This window comes from Aethalodelphis obliquidens, unplaced genomic scaffold (assembly GCF_003676395.1).
Source record: "Aethalodelphis obliquidens isolate GAN/ISIS:26980383/991018 unplaced genomic scaffold, ASM367639v1 scaffold16, whole genome shotgun sequence".
In the NCBI taxonomy this organism is placed as follows: domain Eukaryota; kingdom Metazoa; phylum Chordata; class Mammalia; order Artiodactyla; family Delphinidae; genus Aethalodelphis; species Aethalodelphis obliquidens.
This window is the reverse complement of record NW_020837960.1, coordinates 22,273,491-22,294,240: the sequence shown is the minus strand read 5'-3', so window position 1 is coordinate 22,294,240 and position 20,750 is coordinate 22,273,491. Positions and strand designations below refer to the sequence as shown.

Sequence of the window (20,750 nt, the reverse complement as noted above, 5' to 3'; positions counted from 1 at the left end):
GGACCATTAGTAAGAAACTACAACATAGACTATATTTTGGTTGTTTATACTTTTGGTGAAACTGTGTAAAACAAGATAATCCCTCCTGGAAATAAGATTTTAGAGAAACAGGATAATTTCAGGATCTATCGAGTCCATCCCACTTGAGGTCTTTTAAAAAATAATTTTTATGAAATTCAATCATCATTAATACAGGAATGCTAATTTGTCAAGGAGTAATTAAAAATTTGTCCAAGCCCAAAGAGATTGCCTATTCAGTAACTGAAAACTGAGAAATTTCCCTTTGTGGCTATGAATTTGGAAAGAAAATTTCTAAACCATTTAGTTTGCAAAGACGTTTTGCATTCTCTTCAGGAAAAGACTGGGACTTGATATAAGATCTACCTGATGATATAAAAACTTTGAGATTTTTCAGCAAGACAACAATAGTACAAGCTCCATAAAGTGCTGAGTAGCAGGCATACCAATCATACCCTGGCACTGAAAACACCAGACAGGAAGATTTCCTGAGTATATTCGTTATCTTGTTGCTACTATAACAACAAATTACCACAAATTGCGTGGCTTGAAATAGCGCACATTTATCCTCTCACAGTTCTGGAGCTCAAAAGCCCCAAATGAGGCTTACAGGGCTCAAATCAAGGTGTCCACAGGGTTCCTTCTGGATCCTCCAGGGGAAAATCCATTCCTTGCCTCTCCAGCTTTTAGAGGCTCCCCACATTCCTTGGTTCATAACCATTTCCTCCCAGTCACTCCAGTCTCTTACAACCCTCACCATCTTCTGATCTCTCTTGTAAGGGCCCCTGTGATTCCATCAGGCCCACCCAGATAATCCAGGATAATCTCTCCATCTCAAGATCTCTACCTTAATCACATCCATGAAGTCCCTTTTACCATGTAAGGTCCCTTTGACTATTCACAGGTTCCAGGGATTAGGGTGTGGACATCTTTGGTGCATCACAATTTGGCCTACCACAACCTCAGGTCAGTTGTTTAACTTCTGCAAACCTCTCAAGTGGAGAAAAAGATGAAATAAAGAAGATATTGGGTTGGCCAAAAAGTTCGTTCGGGTCTTCCATAACATAAGATGTATTGGCCAGCCCAATATTTTGTAAACTCTAGAAGGATAATACCCATGTTAGTAGTTAATGCCATTTCTGCTCTGTAGATCTCTGAAAATCTCACCCCAGTCAGAAGAGCTGCATTACTCTTTAGTTTTTTCAACTTTACTGAGGTATAATTGACAATAAATTATACATATTTAAAATGTACAACATGATTATTTGACATACATATACTTTGTGAAATGATTACCACAATCAGGTTAATTTACACATCTATTTCCTCATATAGCTACATTTTTTCCTTTCTTTCTTTCTTTTTTTCTTTTTGGTGAGAATGCTTAAGGTATATTCTCTTAGCAAAGTTCAAAACACAGTATCATTAATTATTGTCACATGTTGTACATTCAATCCCCAGAGCTCATTCACTTTGTAACTGAAGGCTTGTACCTTTGACCAGCATTTCCCCATCTCCCCAACTCCTCAGTAACTAGTAACCACCATCCTACTGTCTGTTTCTGTGAGTTCGACTTTGTTTTTTTAAGATTCCACATATAAGTGAGGTCATACGGTATTTGTCTTTCTCTGCCTGGCTAGTTTCACTTAGCCTAATGCCCTCTAGATTCATTCATGTTGTTGCAAAGGGCAGGTATTGCTTGTACAGCAACTCCTTCTCAGCTGCAGTCTCCTGACACTCTTATCAGTTATAACCAAGGAAGTGAGTTGGGGTGGATGTGGGCCTATGCTTGATCTTAAAAAGATAAGCTAGCATCTCACTGCCCAGAATGACAGGACAAGCTGCACAGAGAAGGAGGCTTGAAGTTGAATGGAATTGCACACCACTTGCTCTTATTGTCATCTTCTGCTTGTCTACAACTAAGCCCTGTCCTATGGGGGAGTCAAGGTATCAGGGGTAAGAAATCACTACGATTATAAGATGTGGTTGGAGCAGGAAAAATATCCTTTCACTTCTACTTAAACCACAACATGTTTAGATATCCCAGAAGAAATTTTGTTCTCACCTTTACAATATGCCAACTGTTCTAAAATCAGTAGCACTTGACCCAGTTTGGAAATATGAGGGTGGATGTAACAGAATGGGACAAAAGGACATGTAGGTAGGGGAGTGAGTATTGAAAATGGTATGTGGGCTGGAGAAGGAATTAAAGGACAACCAGGTATTGATCAACAGTGCAGCTGCTATTTGCTAATTAATACTATAGCTGTGAAATAAGAAAAGAAGTAAAAAATGTGATAGCAAGTTAGTGATTATTTCAGGATGAAAGTATTACTAGAATAATTACTAGTATGATAATTATTTGTTTTAAGCATTAGTTTTTACACAAAATCATGCTCATTAACAACTTTAAAAAGTGACATGATTCAAGTACAGTCCGAAGCTGATAATTGATACTATAAATATCTTGTAACATAACTAAAAAGAAATGTGGATTTAGCTATAGAAATGTAATTACACATAAAGGTTGCAACTTCTTTTGAGAGATTGGTATTTGAAATGCTTCCAATTATTTTAAAATCTGTTTTCTGTTATATGACAAATTTGAGGAAATTTAAAAGTAATATTAAAATGTTTAAAGTTAATGGAAATTCTAAAACTGCCTCATAAACATTTTATTAAAATCTGTGGAATGCTAATGTATTTTAGCATTTTACGGTTTTAAAGCCCTCAGATCCAAAGCCCATAGATCCAAAATATATAAAATCTCCCAGTGTGTTATAAAATCTCACCAAGGGTTCCTTGGGTAAAAGGCACCTAGCTGTTCAACCAATCAAAATTTGAGCACAGTACTTTAGGAACAGAAATTCAGAGATCTACCTCTTCATGCTTTTCTTTATGCTGCGGAGTTGGACATAGCCTGGAGGATCTCAGAGGAGGATGGATGTTTCTTAGGACATTAGATAATCATACCTATTATTGCAGTAGAAATATTGCCAAGGAGAAATATTGCTGGCAGGTGAGAATTATCTTGGATGAATCCATAGTCCTCACCTTTGTTAGGCTGAGAAAAATAAATATAATCAGTGGGCTTGAAGTTGATGGAATTCTAGGGGGTTGATTTATTCAAGACAAAAGGGAGACTCATAAACCTAAAAATTAAGGTATTAACTTACAATGGGAGCAATAACTGGCAGGATAATTTGGTACCTGCCATTTGTTAAGGGCTTCTGTCCTGAAATCCGCTCAGAGGAGTAAATACGAGGCTGAACGCAGAGGTGGAATAAAGGGAATGATGGGTTGACCAACAATGAATGCTCTTTGCAACACTGGAGACACAGTTATCCAGATACTGGCTCCTTTTCATCGATCTGCTGTTATCTTAGGTAGCTAAAGGGCTGTCTGGTCTCCGCAATACATGTACATTATATCTCTAGTAAGCTCATTTGGCTGATGATATATATTTAAAATATTTTGAGGTTGGCTGATCTCTTTAGCATTTTGTTAGTTCTCTACGTTTTTCATGTTGGATGGCCATATTTTCTGATATTATCCCTAATGTTTTAGATGTTTTCTTGTACTGCTCTACAGACTGGTGTTCAATTGTATCTTCATCTTCAATTGGAAATCCCATCTTATGATTAACCTGCCACACAGATGGCACAAGATATATCTAAAAGGCAAATCTAACCATGTAACTGCCCAGCTTAAAAACACTTCAGTAATTTCCTGCTGTCCATGTACTAAAGCCTAAACTTCTTAGCATGCCTGACCAAGTGCTTCCTGAGCTGACTCGTGCCTTTCTCTCAAGCCCTGTCTTTAGCAGTGGCCCCAGCCCCACTTTTTTCATGCTAAGGCCATGTGAAACTTTTTTGCGGTTCCTCTAACATGTTATATGATTTCACACGGATCCTCTCTGCACACACATGCATCTTTCCCCCTGGCACGCCCTTGATTCCCCTGCTGGCTTGGAAATACTTTTTCTATGAAGACTTCTCCAGTCTCCTTGGGTTTCAGAATCAATCACTCCCTCCTTTGTTCTCCTAAGTGTCTAGAATATTTCAATCACAGCATCTCTAACATCGTGCTTCCTGTACTTATTCATATATCGGTCCAGATAGCAAGCCATTTTTTATCTCCAGTGTCTGGCACAACCCCTGGCGCAAAGCAAGTAATCAATGTTTGCTGAAAACATGAATAAAAGTCTTAAATTTATGAATTTGCAGCCTACAGTACTGAAAGAGACAAAAAAAAAAAAGGGGGGGGGGAGAAAGAGGGAGGCCACATGTTAAAATCTTTGAAGGATGAAGCCAAGGACTGCTCTCATATAGGATGATTCCCATGACAGGAGAAAGTAATATGATGGAGGAGAAATTTATGAAGGAGATTAAATGCTTTGATAACCCTGCCAAATTTTATCCCCTAAATTATGATGTTATAATATTTATATAGATTTATCCATATTTGCAAAGTTCTTTGTTTTACTATTCCTTCTTTTATCTCAGTTCTTCCTTGTGGAATAATTTTACTTCTTTCTGAAGTAAGGAAAATGTCTTTCTTTTGTTCACATTCTTGAGTCACATTTTAGCTTAGGTAAAGTACTCTACTTTGATGTTATTGTCTCTCAGCATCTTGAGGATATTATACTTTTCACCCTATTCTGACTTCCATTGTTACTTTAAGAGGTCAGCTGATTGTCAATGTTTCAGAGATAATCTGTTTTTTTCTCCAATTGTACATTTCTTTTTACTTACTATAAAAAGTACTTTTTATAGTAAGTACTTACTTACTTTTTACTATCCCTACTTGGGATATAGCGTGCTTTCTGAATCTGACATATATACACATACATATATATGTTAAGATATGTATCATATACATTAAATTTCTTATACATATAAGAAGTTATATATATGTTAAGAAGTACATGTTAAAATAATTTATTGAGATGAAATTCATGTAGCAAAATTAAGCATTTGAAAGTGAACAATTTAGTGCCCTAACTCATATATTAGAATATCATCTCTGCCCTATTCTGTTTATTCTATTTCAGGAACTCCAAGTTATCTTCAATTTTTTTTTTAAAATTTATTTATTTTTGGCTGCATTGGGTCTTTGTTGCTGCGTGCACAGACTTTCTTTAGTTGTAGCAAGCGGGGGCTACTCTTTGCTGAGGTGTGTGGGCTTCTCATTGCAGTGGCTTCTCTTGTTGCGGAGCATGGGCTCTAGGCACGCAGGCTTCAGTAGTTGTGGCACATGGGCTCAGTAGTTGTGGCTCGCAGGCTCTAGAGCGCAGGCTCAGTAGTTGTGGCCCACGGGCTTAGTTGCTCCGGGGTATGTGGTATCTTCCCAGACCAGGGCTCGAACTCATGTCCCCTGCAGTGGCAGGACGATTCTTAACCACTGCACCACCAGGGAAGCCCTACCTTCAATTTTTTAAATTGTATTGTCTATGATTCTGATCTCTCTTTCATTTTCTCTCTTTGTGCTATATCGTGTAATTTCTTTAGTTCTATCTTTGACTTCAATGTCTCTTCAGCAGTGACTATTTTGCTGTAGATAATATTTTTTCTTGTGATGAGAAATTTTAAGATCTACTTTCTTAGCAACTTTCAAATATGCAATACTGTATTATTATTAACTATAGTCCCCATGCTGTATATTACACCCCCATGACTTATTTATTTTACAACTGGAAGTTTGTACCTTTTGACCCCCTTTACCCACTTGACTTACCCCCCTCCCCCATTCTGGCAACCACCAATCTATTCTCTGTATCTGAGTTCATTTTTTTTTTTAAGATTCCACATATAAGTAAGATTATACAATATTTGTCTTTCTCTGCCTGACTAATTTCACTTAGCATAATGCCCTCAAGTTCCATGTTGTTAAAAATGGCAAGACTTCCTTCTTTTTTATGGCTGAATAACACTCCATTACACACACACACACACACACACACACACACACACACACACATATATGTGTGTACACATCTTATTTATCCATTTATCTATCCATGGACACGTAGGTTGCTTTCATCAATGACAATATTTTTAATTTTTGGAAGTTATATTTGGTTCTTTTCCAAACTTCCTGGTCATTTATGATACTCTGCTGTTCTTTACTCGTATTTTTGGTACCTTTAGAGGAACTGCATTGAAACTGACAGCTGGCCTCTGTAAGCACTTATTTTATATTACCCATGTGATAATGTCAATATCTGAAATCCTTTCGTATCTTATTCAGCCATGACTTTTTGCTCATGGTGGCTTATTTCCTCATTTTTTTTTTTTTTTTTTTTTTTGCCATTTTATGTTGGTGTCACCAGCAAAGCCCAGTAACAATTCCTGGGGAATAAAAATAGAATCTGGGTAATAAAATAAAGTCTAACCTTTCTTTCCTTTGTGCTTAGTCTAGTTTCACTTTCTCATAGGTGCTGCGCCTCGAACCTGGCACATCAGACCCGAGGTCCTGGTGCCAAAGACTGCGCAGGCACCTCAGCTCTGTGGGTAGAAGCACAGCTATGACACTCAATCCAAGATGGCGGTGGGGTCGTGGGCAGAGACGCTGCGCCCACCCAGCACTGTGATCTGGAGCCTGAGCTGCACAGCTGCCCCCAGCCCCCCAGGAACCCCACCCCCTCCCCGAGATCCCTATAAAGCAGTCCTGCCCACGGTGTGTTGGGAGACCATGTCCTCTAGAGCCAGAGCTCACACCTCTCCATTCTTTGAACGAAGACTAAAGCCTTCCTTTGCTTCTGAACCTAACTCAGTCTCGTTCTATTGGCTCCAACAACACTGGGCAGGAGGACCCTTGCTGGGGGCCGACTTGGGAGGGTTGGTAACATTGGGAGCTCACATTTGGCTAATTTGGGGAATCCTAAGTTCTGAGCTGAGGGTATATATCTCCAGAGAAGGCCTGTATTTGCTTCTGCCAAGTGCTCCAAGACACTGCCAACCTTTAAATGTTTGGTGCTTCTTGGATGCTGTAGGTAGTATGATTTGAAACACAAATCCAAGTGAAAGGGCCAAAGTTAAAAATTCTCAGGTGAGAATTCCTGGGTTTTATATTACTTTTTTACCCAGAGCAGGAGTCAGAATACAAAGTTTCCTGGTTTTCTCCCTTTTCCCAGGGGCAAAAAAAAAAAAATTTTTTTTTCTAGTTCACCATTTTAATGAGGGGGAAGTCTTTTGAGTGCACTAGTGTCTTCCGGGGCCTGGATTCTAACTCTGCTTTGCTCAGGTCTAAGGCCTTCCTTCTTATTCCAGAACAATCATTAAAACCCAAGGTTCTTTTTACTATACTTGAGATGTTTTTGTGGGGGAATAGTTATCTTTGCAGTACGTGCTATATCACTGAAAGGAACTACAGACTTTGACAGTGGACACACCTCCTGGACCATTTCATATTAAATTTGTAAAGAAATCGGGAATTATGACTTAAGAACCATATAAAGTCTGGTAATAATTTTCTTAGCATTTTTTGATAAAGAACAAAAATATCAGGTAGTTGATATATGACAAAAGTTGATGTATGTAATGAAATTCTGAGAAGAATTTTATTTTAGGATAATACAGATATTATGTTTATTCTAACATGATAGCCACAAGACTACTAGTGCAATTTGGTACTTACTAATGAATATCATTACTTGGTTGAGGTGTTCAGGTTTTTAGGTTTAGCACCCTAAAAATGTATCTTTTTATATATTGTTAAAGGAAATTGGCTTTGATCCATGAGTATATATGTATACACTGAGAGTAGTTCACAGTAGAACTGTTAGTTTAAACCATGTGAAGCTAATATATGTCTTCCTTGACAAGAATTCCACTAAAAAGGAGCCAACTGTGCCTTAAAGGTCATTTAGTACAAGTTCCATCTAATATCAAATTTGTGGTGTTTCATACAAATTCCATTCTTACCAATAGATTGGTGAAGGTATGCTACTTTTTAGATTTTGACACTTACTTTTTGCAGATTGTTATTAAATGGAGGAAAACTAGCCACTTCTCATGTTAATATTCTAGGAGTTCTCCATCAGTTTCTAGTCCAGCAGTACTAGAACTAGTACTAGAACATCTCTTAAAGATATCTAGTTTAGATTTACTCTGGGGAACCACTAACTCATTCATATTGAGCCAAAGGGAAGCTGGGAACAGACAGACTCAGGAGCCAACTTCTCTATTTCAGTATTTGTAGAACTCACCAGGGAGTTATGGGGAGTCCTCACACAGCCTGGGGGAAAGCTCCTTCTCTGTAAACATGAAAGCTGAAACACATGTAGATTGTTAGGGTGCTTATTAATAAATGAATGCAGTGGAATAATAATAATGATGATGATGATGATGATTAAAGAAACAAGGCTCTAGTTCCCTGCTGTTCAGATTATCTTGAGGTCAGCTGAGGTCTTGTAGCTAGATTAGCTTTCAAATATTAGTCCCTTCTTTATGTAAGATCCCTAGGTATTCTCTTATTTTGTATGTTCTCAGGTATACCTTTTATTCTTGCCAACCTGAGGATTATAACCCAGGAGACAGTCTTTTTTTTTTTTTTCTTATCTTTTGGCTGCAACGCGTGGCATGTGGGATCTTAGTTCCCCGACCAGGGATTGAACTTGCACCCCCTGCATTGGAAGTGTGGAGTCTTAACCACTGGACCACCGGGAAGTTCCTCGGATATATATTTTAAATAATTTTTTTAAATTAATTAATTTATTTATTTTTGGCTGCGTTGGGTCTCCGTTGCTGCACGTGAGCTTTTCTCTAGTTGTGGCGAGTGAGGGTTACTCTTTGTTGCGGTGCGCGGGCTTCTCATTGCAGTGGCTTCTCTTGTTGTGGAGCACGGGCTCTAGGTGCACGGGCTTCAGTAGTTGTGGCACAGCGGGCTTCAGTAGTTGTGGCACACGGGCTTCAGTAGCTGTGGCACATGGGCTTTAGTAGTTGTGGCACACGGGCTTAGTTGCTCTGGGCTCAGTAGTTGTGGTGCGCGGGTTTAGTTGCTCTGCGGCATGTGCGATCTTCCCAGACCAGGGCTCAAACTCGTGTCCCCTGCATTGGCAGGCAGATTCTCAACCACTGCGCCACCAAGGAAGCCCCTTTTAAATAATTTTTGTGAAATGTATCTGGCATCTAGGTGTTCTGCTGCAGGAGGATTTAAAAACACCTGTCTACCCTCTTGCCAGAAGCAGACTATCCTAGCCATCTTGTACCCCTTATTTTTGATTCTTAGTAGGTAACTGTCATGTTTTTGTTAAATGCAATAATAAGCACATTCGTCAGATCACTGTTAAAAACAAAACTCAGAGAGATACTATCAGCTTCATTTCTGAGCAGCAGTTTATCCCAAATATATGTGTTTTCTCAGCTGACCTTTTTGTTCATTGTTTGACTTTGGAATTTCAAGAAAACAATATAAGCAAGAGAAATAACATCAAAACAGCCCTTTTTTTTTTTTTTTTTTTTGTTTGTTTGTTTTTGTTTTTTTGCGGTATGCGGGCCTCTCACTGTTGTGGCGTCTCCCATTGCGGAGCACAGGCTCTGGACGCGCAGACCAAGTGGCCATGGCTCACGGGCCCAGCCACTCCGCGGCACGTGGAATCTTCCCGGACCGGGGCACGAACCCGCGTCCCCTGCATTGGCAGGCGGACTCTCAACCACTGCGCCACCAGGGAAGCCCCAAAACAGCCCTTTTAATTTTCTTTCCAAAGCAACTTTAGATAATGCATTGCCATTTGTAACTTGGTCCTTTTTCTGGAGTGGTTTTCTTTGTCTTAGCAAACAAATAACAACAACAACAACAACAAAAATCTCTGACGTCTCTAAATACTCTATTTTTCCTAGAGCTTCTATGATATCTCTGTAGTGTAAGTAAATCTGAAAAGGTTTGTGGATAAATGTTTGAAAATGAATTTTATATCATTTCTAAAATCTGGCAAGGGAAATTATCTCTAAAGATATCAATCTCATTGACTCGGCAGCTTAATTAAACCTTAATCACCTTTTCAATATTTTCATTGTTGAGGAGTGCATGTTCCCATAAGGTAAAGAGTCAGCCATCTAGAACTTGAAAGATAAATAAATAATTTTCATAAAGGTCCTGAAATCCTTAGACACTGGTTGAGCAATAACACAGAATTAAATAGAACTGTCAGCACTGAATCTATCAGTGAGACTGAGAGTCATAGCCAGTGACCTGTGCTCCAGAGGGAGGAGCCTGGACCCTTGTGCAAGAGAGGGTATTTGAAAATGTCACTGTTTTAAATCTAGAGTTTAATACAGAATTTAAAACAATTGGTAAGATCGATTCACAGCCACTATTAGAAAAGTAGGGAGTAGATTATAAATTGAGGACAGGAACCCATGTCTCTCTTGTGTACTGTTGCATTCCCAATACCTAAGAAAGTTCCTGCCACAGAGTAGGTGCCCAATAAATGTTTGCTGGAAAATAGATGGGATGAATACAGAAACAGGAAGGGACAATAAAGCTTTATAGTTTTATGTACAGTTTGGATTCTCAGCTGAGAGCCTTCCCATGAACCCAAACTCTGCCCATTTACAGCTTAACAGTAGGAGAAGACTGTAAGATTGTTAAGAGAGAAAATAGCAATCATTATTTCACTTTCATTCTAAATACGTTCTAAAAAATACTTATATAGACACCCAGCATGGATAAATATCAGGTTAATTTTTAGAAATCAGATATAAAAACATAAACTAAAATGTTTGGTAATACTTATTATTTTGTGAAACATCCTAACAACTGCAAAAATATAATCAATTGATAAATTACAAGTCAAACTTATCATGGTAAGGTATTATATGAAAGAATATATTCATTCAAACTTTTTAAAAGTTCTACGAATATGTTAAATCAAAGGTAGCAGTAGGGGCTGGATTTGAGAGTATTTTAGAGGCATATCTAGAAAGCTACTAAGGAAATCAGAATTTGGGAGTTATGCCTATTTCTGTTCTGAGAAACAGTATTTCATAATAGTAAAATAATACCTATTTATTATATGTAAAATATAATGAATTTCAGTTCTTAAATTATAAGCTTTTTCCAAAGGTAACATGCAGTGTATGGTTTTTTTTTCCCCCAAAAGAACATAAGAATGTTCAGAAAAAAAATTGGTGTGCAATTTTGTTTTTACATAATTCAGATCCCTATCTCTCCCCAAAAGTGCACTTTCAAAGTGGAAAATGAAGAGAGCAGCTGATAGGAAAAAATGATTAAACAAAGTCTTTTTGATTAATGACTTAAATCAGAATTTGAATGGATATGTTTAAATCAGTTCCACCCTGAAACACCCTTAGAATACTTTGCTACAGATTATTAATTTATTCAAATGGGTTAGAATTTGCATTTTATTTGTCACATAGAAATCACTGCTATTGTTGAGCTGACAGATGGTCAATCCTCAACAGATTGCAGTTTATTAGAAGGAAAGAGGAACATTACACCCCAACATATCTGCGGAACATGCCCAGCCCTGTTCCTCCAGCTTCAGAAGCTTTTCTCCTTTATTTCTCCCAGTGGGATTCAATTCTTTTGCAGTGTTCCTTCCTCATGACTGCTTTGGTCTCTGCTTGAAATCAACAGAACCTTTAATCTGAAGGTCAGAAGTTTTCATTTTGCTTATTCCTCTTGTCTTAGCAACACAAGAAATTTGTTTTTTTCTGTATTTCTTCAGTAAAAGGATACAAATCCAGCTTCCTACAAAACGCAGACAACTTAAAAATGGTTCAGTTCTAGTGGGATAAAATACTGACTGTGGATTCAAAGTAAACAAAAAGAAACAAAGAAAATATCTACTATTTTCATCACCTCGGCTATTGCTCATAGTATTATTTCCAAATCCCATTTATAAAGTACACATTACGTTATCACTGTTTATTTGAACTTGTTTTCATTAACTGGGTAAATAAATTTCCTGGTTATTTTCCCAAAGGGCTGGCATAGCAACACTTGGTTAGACTGATCTCTCTAACTCCCTAGCTTCCTGTCTCCCTCCAGCCTGAATTACAAACTCTCCATTTCTCTCTTTTTAGCACCTGTTTCTGCCACCTTCAGTAAAAATTTGTAGTTTGTTCTAAATGAACTCTCTTGGGTTTGAAAGCCAAAAATAACTCATAACTCTAGCTATATATCATCTATATTCATTGAAATTGTAAATATTTCTCCCAGAAAATTTCTACTTGAAAAACCTATATCATCTTAATAATGTTCCTGCTATTCCCAGCACATCTCTAGAATTTTTAATCACTATAGTGTTCTTGCTTTATCAAGTAAATTAATATACAAAGGAAGGCGCTATGGAATCTATTAAAAAATAATCCTACTCAATTAAGGAAACTACAGAGAGAAATGATTTGTTTCCCATAATATCAAGAAGCAGAATTGTGAGTATACTGCTGCATAAATTAACTCTTCTTATCTTCTGGAAAGCAGAAGATCGTTCCTACAGATAAAGTGTTTCCTTCCATCAGGAAGCAAGAAACAAAACAATAGATCCCAAATAAGGAGGTATCTTGGGTGCTGATGAAATACTGGTAGAGAGATGAAGATTTCACAAACACTGGTACCAATCTGAGAGGTGAGTTCTCAAGTCAAGGAAGGAGGGTATGAATTTGGTCACAAAATTCAACATACAATTGTAGTAACAAAAATAAAACTTAAGCTGAAATTTATATAAACTATTATATAAGTCCAGCATTCAGCAAATCCTAGTAAATAGTTACAGCTATAAAATGAAATGGTGAAGGTTTAATTCACCAGGTGAACAGAATCCAACTTGATCTTTCAGTTGTGCTGGTTTTATCTCTGGATTATTGCCTGATCGGGGAAAAGGATGAACTTTTCATTTCAACAAGGAAAAATGCAATTTCTGGATGAATTTTCCTTGTTCATTTATAAATGGGTCTTCTTTATGAATCACATGGTGAAGTCAATTCTTCTCATAGAACCTACACTGAATAGACGGTTTTGTGTCAATATTTATTTGTGTACTTTATCCCAAATTATGGCATAAGAATAACTTAGGAGGAAGCTAGACAAGATATACTTTCACATTTGCATATACAGTAGAATTAGACTGTCCATGATGCCTCAGTGCTCTGTGACTGTTCTCAACCATCAAATATTCTAATCCTGCATTGACCAATATGGTAGCTGCTAGCTAGACATAGCTATGTAAACTAAGGTAAAAATTCAGTTCTTCAGTTGAACTGGCTACATTTCAACAGTCAATCGCTATACTTGGCCACTCATTATTATATTGGACAGTGAGGATATAGAACATTTCCGTCACTGCAGAAAGTTCTATTGGACAGTGCTGTTGGTCTGATCCTGTAACTCACCCGGATAATTTACTTCATTAATAATGATTTTTTTCTTATTCAGCAATTAATATTGTTTATTATAGGAAATTCAAAAACTATAGATATGCCAAATGAATTTACTTATAATCAGCTAATTCTATGATGCACAGATAACTACTAAATACTTGGTATTTATTGTTGCTTTTTCTAAGCGTATAAAAAAAATTTTTAAATGCAACATACTAAACACTTTTTATACTTTTATATCTCCTAAAATTATGAACATTTCTGTATGTTATTTTAAAAATCTACATTATTTTACATGGCTGCATAATAGTTATTCAGACTACTGCTATCTTTGAAGCTATTTATGATCACTTTCTTAGGTAAATCCTGGAATTAGAAGTCATGTGTGTTCATTTATTTCTGAAACTTCACTTTCAGGAGCTGAATTTTGAAAGAGAGAGAAGTCTGAACCCAAGTGTCCTCATCTGTGTAAAACAAGATTTAATGAAATAACTTCCATCCCCTTCCAGCTTTCCAAGTCTAAGAATGTTTTAAATGAGTGCCAAAATCTGAAGTTACTAAAAAGGAAAAAAGAAACAAACACATAGGCTTGAGAAAGCAAATTTAAGAAATCAGTGTGTTTTCTCTCTTGAACACATACAGTATTGCGTGAGTTCAGGGATTTGGGAGAGCAGGGAAAAGATATGACCACAGGGTGGCAGTAGCACACAATGAGCTTTATTTCGGTGCTGCTTTGAGAGGTTTGCATGGGGGGGGGGTTGGAGGGGTAGATAGGAAGTTCCACCAACCATGAGACCTTCAGCAAACAATGGTGTGGGGTCACCACCCAAAAGAAAAAGAGAACAAGGGCATTCCTGTGTGAGAGAGGAAACGGAGAGGGAAGTTACATGTCCAGGGGTGTCACTCTGCAGCACGATGAGTCTCTGGGTCAGAGAGCTCCAAAGGGCAGCAGGGACTTGGGGGCTTTTAAAGTCCCAGGGTTTGTTTATCTAAGTCTAACATATGTTGGGTACAGTTTCATAGGAAATGCAAAGCAGGCAGGCTCTAAATGACTAAAACCTATGCCTATTGGGGGTATATTTAAAACAATTGGATGTGCCAGAATCTGAGTTTAGGACGGGCCGGCTTTTGAGCTAATGGTCCTGGCCTGCTGTGAACAAATTAACAACATTGGGCCAACATACACAGGCCATCTTTGGCTCATTTATGTAACAAGTGTAAATTACATCTTATTATTCAGTCATTTAATCTGCAAACATTAAATGCCTACTCTGTTCTGGGCACTGTGCCAGGAGATCCTACAAAGTTGAATAAGATGCAGTCCTTGACCTCAGGGGACTTATGGTCCTGGAAGAGGGCCTCTTGAATGGAAGAGTGGTACCCTGAAACAGCAAATGGGAAGCTGTGGATCTTTTATTCTTCATGGGTTTTCCTGGTATAACCATGTAACTGCTAATTACAATGGGGATACTAGACAAACACTTGAAAAATGTGTTACAATCTCCATTACCTCCATCCCCATCATCACCCCCTGAAAACAGGTGCAATTCAGTATTATCATAATTCATATATACATAGGGATGGAGATGGAGGGTCCTGGACAGGTATTAGGAAAGACTTCTATCATTATGATGTACAAAATTAAACTTGTTCTTCACTTCCTTTTTCCTCTGAAACCAGTTAATCTGGCATTCCTACTTTTGTCAATCTTACTATTGCTCCATCAACCTGACCTAGAAATTGCAAAATTATGTTTGCCTCCATCTTCTCCTTCAAAAAAAAACATACAGTCAGTTGCTAAGTCATGTGGATTCCACACTCATGGTGACTTTATTGAGCCTGTTTTCCTTTCTGTGCCCACAGCATGGTCCTGGTTCAGGTGTTCATTTCCTCCAGCAATTGTTTCCTAACGCATCTCCTACTCCCAAATCCTGGGCTATTCATTGCTCTCAGATTGTTTTCCTATAAATATAGTTCTAATGTTGTCATTCCTCTGTTCAAAAGCCTCACAGCAAACTCCTCACTCTGGCACTCAGGACCCTACATGATGATCCCAATGTTCCTGATTGTCTACTATCACCAACCTGTATTCTATATTATAAACTCAGGTGCCACAAAGCACCAGCATTCCCCAGAACTTGTTTTGCAATTTCTTTCTCAGGGTCTTTACTCATGCAATATTTTCGTCCCAAAACAATCAATCCAAACCCTGCTTATCAAAACCGGATCTAAATTTCAAGGCTAAACACAAAAGCGCCATCTTCAGGAAACATTTCCTGATTTTCTTAATTAACTGAAAACTCACCTGGACTTTAACCAGAACTTTCTCTGGACTTCTTAGACAACAGCCTCACTCTACCTTGTGGGTAATCATTTGTGTATTTGTTTTCTTCCTCTATAAGACTGAACTTTGAGCAAGACTATTATTCACTTATGTAACCCCTATGTCTATCACAACAATTAAAATGTGTTGCACTCTTCATTATAGAACAAAATGCACTTCATATGGACACAGTGGTTTTGACTGACTGTTGACTAGGCAAAAGGTTCATTAATGATAAAAATTAATTCTGGTAATATGGGCAAAAACACTAAGCTGCCTCATTTCATATATTAGATGCCTTAAAAAGAACACATATACACGCAGTCAACTTTATGACTCGTTGCTATAAGGAAAAGTTATATGTGTTTGAGATATTTTTTATCTAGATAGAATTTTCATATAGTGAGGGCTATATGAATTCTTTAGGCTAGATAGTCCTGATAGTAATAAAAAAGGCATAAGAAACCTGCAACAAGATTTTGATTTTTTTCGTCTTTAGCATGAAAAATTTTGTTTTGCTAAAAATCTAAGTTCAGAATGGGAACCAATCTCATTTGTTGCGACCACTGTTGATATTAATTTACAGATGAGCAATAAAAAAACTGAGGCAATGCAAAACAAATTTTACAAATATTCTGTGATTTACTGGCAGGAGGATTTAATTAACAAAAATATTAATATGCAGAAAATATTAATAAATGATTACTGGAGTGAACAGGACATGAGCCTGTTTTCAGATATGGTATTCATCCAGACAAAGTCACAGACAGGTGATGTGAAGATTCCATAATGTTTTCAATTAGAGATTCAGAGAATTAGAGATAAATGTAAAACACAGGAAATCTATTTTATAGAATTAACTGTCATAGAACTGATGGTAAAATAATTGATTTTCACAGAAAAACTGGTATAAGCAGTACTGTAAACTAAAAAGATATAGCCAATAAATGACAGCTAACTTTAATGATGCAATGACCTCATAACAACACATGGGTCATCAGATGAATTTTAGATCTAGGAAAGGTTGGGTAAAATCCAGGTTCTTCACTTCCTCTAATAATAAACTGATTTTCAGTAAAGATCTGGCAACTCAAAACTTTTCAAATTATTTAAACCAGAATGGCTCCATCGTCCCACTGAAACTTATTTTTCCCTTGGTACAGAGTTTTGGGGAGGCTACTGCCAGAGGTCTCAAGTCTGCAGTGATGGGTATCTAATTTTAATAGTGCACCTCTAGGTGAGCACATTACTGGGGGCTGACTCATGGTTACTAAAGTCACTAGAACCAGCTTCCTCTCACCCAAGTTGCTGGGAAGTGGACTTCTTCATGAGATAGTTGCTGTGGAGTCTGCCCCAGAACCAGGACAGACAGTCTTGAGGGGTATTTTGAGACACCACAGTTTATTGCTTTCCCTTGGGAGACTGGGAATAAACACTGCTGACAATTCTTGTCCTTTGGGTTTCCCCTTTCTAGAATAAATGTAGACTATACCATCTGTCCTGCAAAAAAATTGATTATTCTAATCATCTTTATTAGCAGATCTGGATACTGCTTCCAAATCTCCACAGCAACATGCATTCTTCCTTTTCGCTAAGTTCTTACTGCTCTCTGTTCATACATCTGTGTAGTCCATGATGAAATAAACACTAATTATGCGGCACCTTATATAACAATCTATTTACCTTCTCCTTGTCTGAACAAAAAGCTCCTTGAGAGCAGGGATCCTTTTTAATTGTCCCATATCCAGCTACTGCCTGGTATAAGATGGATGCTCAAAAAAATATTTGTAAAATGAGTGAATGAATAGTAGACTTTGGTCACTATCATGTATGTATTCAAACTATTTTCATTCAAAGAAAGTGACTTTACAAACTTCAATGAAAACTAACTTCACCTGCTACGTATTAAGGGATCCACTTTGCACCACCCAAGGATATGCTTCCTAAGGAGGTACATTTTTTGGCTGCTTCTCAAACTGGACTCACTGGATCCTCTGGTCAAGTGGGCTAAAATGTCACAAATCGCCCGCCATCCCCAGCATCTGTCCCTCATCTTACCACATAGTTATGTTCTAAATTTAAATGTATATTGAGAACGGCAGAGGCATGTCCATGAACAGGCAAAATAAGTCCCTAAAAGGGACAGAGGTCCTTAAAAAAAAAATAGCTCTTCTACTTTTTCATCCCTATGCTGAAAATCAACTTGATTTCATACAAATGAATGAAAACTGAAATGTTTGAACAGAAAGTTAATTACTAGCTACAATGAGCAAATGGAAGAGAAGTAATAACAGCTTCTGAACTGCCAGGTAATTGCCGGCAAACAGAAAAGACTGTCTTTGAATTGAAGTTTGGAGGGGGGAGGAATCAGCTTTAACAGGACTTGGGGATTTAAAAATCCCTAGTAAAGAATTCAGCTGTCATCCTTATCATGGAAATTAATCCTAGCATCAAAACTAGCCGAGCACTGAATATCAGGCTGGAAATGCTGACCAAGTAAATTTTTATACTAAGAAATTGTTATGTTAGCATATAAGTTATACCAAATATTTTAGACATTAAAGATGTATTTGTAATAAAATGTATTGTTCACTTCTCAATATATTAATAGTTTAATTATTCAGACATTGAAAATCTACTCAACTTTGAGTCCTAATCCTGATTTTGTTACACTAATAGCAAAATTATTGATATAATTATGAATCTCACTAAAACTGCATAATTTGTGAGAAAGTCCTTTCTATTCTCTCTTCTCCTATTTTTCCTAATTATAAGGCCAAGTTTTCCAGCACTTAGTTGCTCTGAGGCATATGCACCTATTTATTAGTTGAGTTTGTTTTTATGCCATCAATCTTTACTTGTTCAAATATTTAGTGATGTTTTTTTAAAAAACTCTGGAAATCCATAAGTATTGCACAAGCTATATAAATATCTGAATTTATATGCATGCACATATAAAAAATACATAAAAGTTCACCTGAATTACTCTCCAATTTAAGATCTGAGCAGAGGACTTCAATGATTTAATACTGAATTCTAAGGCAGCACAGCAAGAAACTCATAAGCCACATATCATTTCCCTTTGCCAAGTTTAACAAAGTGGATGGAGAAAGAAGAAAGATGGTAACATGTAATGATAATAATACTATTTCATATTCATTAAGGCCGGATTAGGCTGCAGCTATTCACATGAGAGAGGGTAGGGGAAAATGGGTATGAAATAATCCAAGGGTCCCATCTGGTTAAGAGTTGTTTTCTTTTTAAAAGGTATTTTTCAGACTAAAGACAGCTGAGAGGCTCCAGACACCTTAGTAGCCTCCTCTTCTGGTCCTGACCAGATTTGAGTCAGGACACCCAGCTTCAAAGAGCTGCCTCTCCAGGAGGCCAGCGCTACCCTTTCCTTGCTTGAGCTTCAATCTCAGAAAAGAGGATCAAGATAGGCTCTAGGAACAAACATTGCACTAGCTCCTTTGTTTTGGAAGAAAGGCAGAGTATGAGGTTCTCGGTCACTTTTGTCAAGGAAATCAGATCAAAAGGGATGTACAGAGGGTCAGGTCACGGTGAGTGCACGAACTCTAGTCCTGCCAAAGCATCTCCGGATCTTGGCAAAACTTGTTCCTGAGTCCAAAGTGGATCCTCACCACTGAGGCCTTCAGCGTCCCCAGAAATCACAACAGTGTTATCAGGTGGAGGAGGGGTCCCAAGAAGACTTCCAAAAGCAGCGCTAGGCGGGAAGGGAGCAGAAAGGCTCTTTTCCTCCACCAGAGAGCAGTACCTTTTTGCAAAGCCCAGCATTTGGTGCTTGCCTACATCTGTTGTCACAATCAAGATGTTACCAGAGCTCCTGTGTTGCCTTCATATTCAGAGGCATAGGAATTGCAGGGTGCAAAGGGATCGGATCGCTGCCTCCCAATGAAAGTTGGTGATAAACATATAGAAGTTAGTTTCATATTAAACAAAATCCATTTCTGCTCTCCTCCTGCATCCAGCACTGATTTCCAAGATGCTTCCCAACTGCCTCTTAACATCTGACTCAAACAAACACTTTCATCCTCACTTTCTGTAGAATACTTCAATTTTCCCATTAAATTAATGCATACCCAGCTCACTGGGTGAACACATTAATAAATACTTAAGAAAAAATTTTTGGTAAGATTAACAATCATTTCCATTCAAAATAAGGTGATAACTAACCAGTTCTTAAAAGGGCCATTTGAATGGTTTTAGTGGTCTGCTTTAGAAACTTTGGGATGGGTGTTTAAAAAAATAAAGAGACAAAAGCAGTAACATATGTAATATGTGTGTATGCACGCGCGTACGCACACACGAATATTTTCAAAAAATAAAGATTCTTCTACCTGGCTTGCCAGTTACCTCTGCAGGTGCCAGGCCTCCCTAGTTTCCAAAGACTTCTCTTCCCTTCCTGAGTGGGCAGGGCCCCTTCTCCCTACCCTCACCTCTACCCCAAATTAGGCCCCCTGCTTCCTCCTCACCTTGCCATGGACCCCTACCCAAGGATTCCCTCCCCACGTGGCCAGGCCCCCCGCCCAGCCCCTAGTTCCGAGCCTCACCACTGTCCCCCTCAACGTCCCAGGCCCCATTGCTGCCACCCGCGTTCCTTCCTCTTCCTGGGCCACTATCTCCGCGTTCCTGGACCAGCTTCACGCTGTGGCTGCCGAACCCGTCGGGGAAAACCTCTCGTGGGGACTGCGAGCACCACGTGTGACCCTAAAACTCCAGATCTCCTGTCCCGCCCTGCCAGGTTATATGCACCAAACCCGGGCCAGCCAGGCGCGGCCTCTGTTGCACAAGGACCCAAAATGACCAAGGACACGCCGCCACCACGAATTAAGAGGCCCCGGAGCAAACCTGGTGCCAACTCGCTGCTACTTGGCCTCTCTCTGGGAGGAGGTGTAGGTGTGTGAGCCGGGGAAGGGGAGCGAGCCGCGCTCTCAGGCGGGCGCTGTCAAGGCGCCGCGGCCTGCGCAGCCCCGAGGGCCCTGCGTCGCTCTCCCGAGCCAAGGTTCTCAGGAGCGGGCCGCGGAAAAGACGTTAGCGGGAGG

General features: G+C 38.5%; 1 protein-coding gene across 3 annotated transcripts in view; it reads right to left on the bottom strand.

The window, feature by feature from the left end:
* SPART (spartin) overlaps window positions 1-20,750 on the bottom strand; it is a 270,881-nt gene that overhangs the window by 69,335 nt on the left and 180,796 nt on the right. The window contains exon 1 of one of the 3 annotated variants that reach the window (XM_027116499.1): window positions 20,557-20,668. The exons of 1 other annotated variant lie outside the window; for it this stretch is intronic. The gene's annotated coding sequence lies outside the window, so the exon portion shown is untranslated. Of the gene's footprint in view, window positions 1-20,556; window positions 20,669-20,750 lie in introns of those variants that run through there. One more of the 3 variants, XM_027116506.1, reaches the window with a different exon arrangement.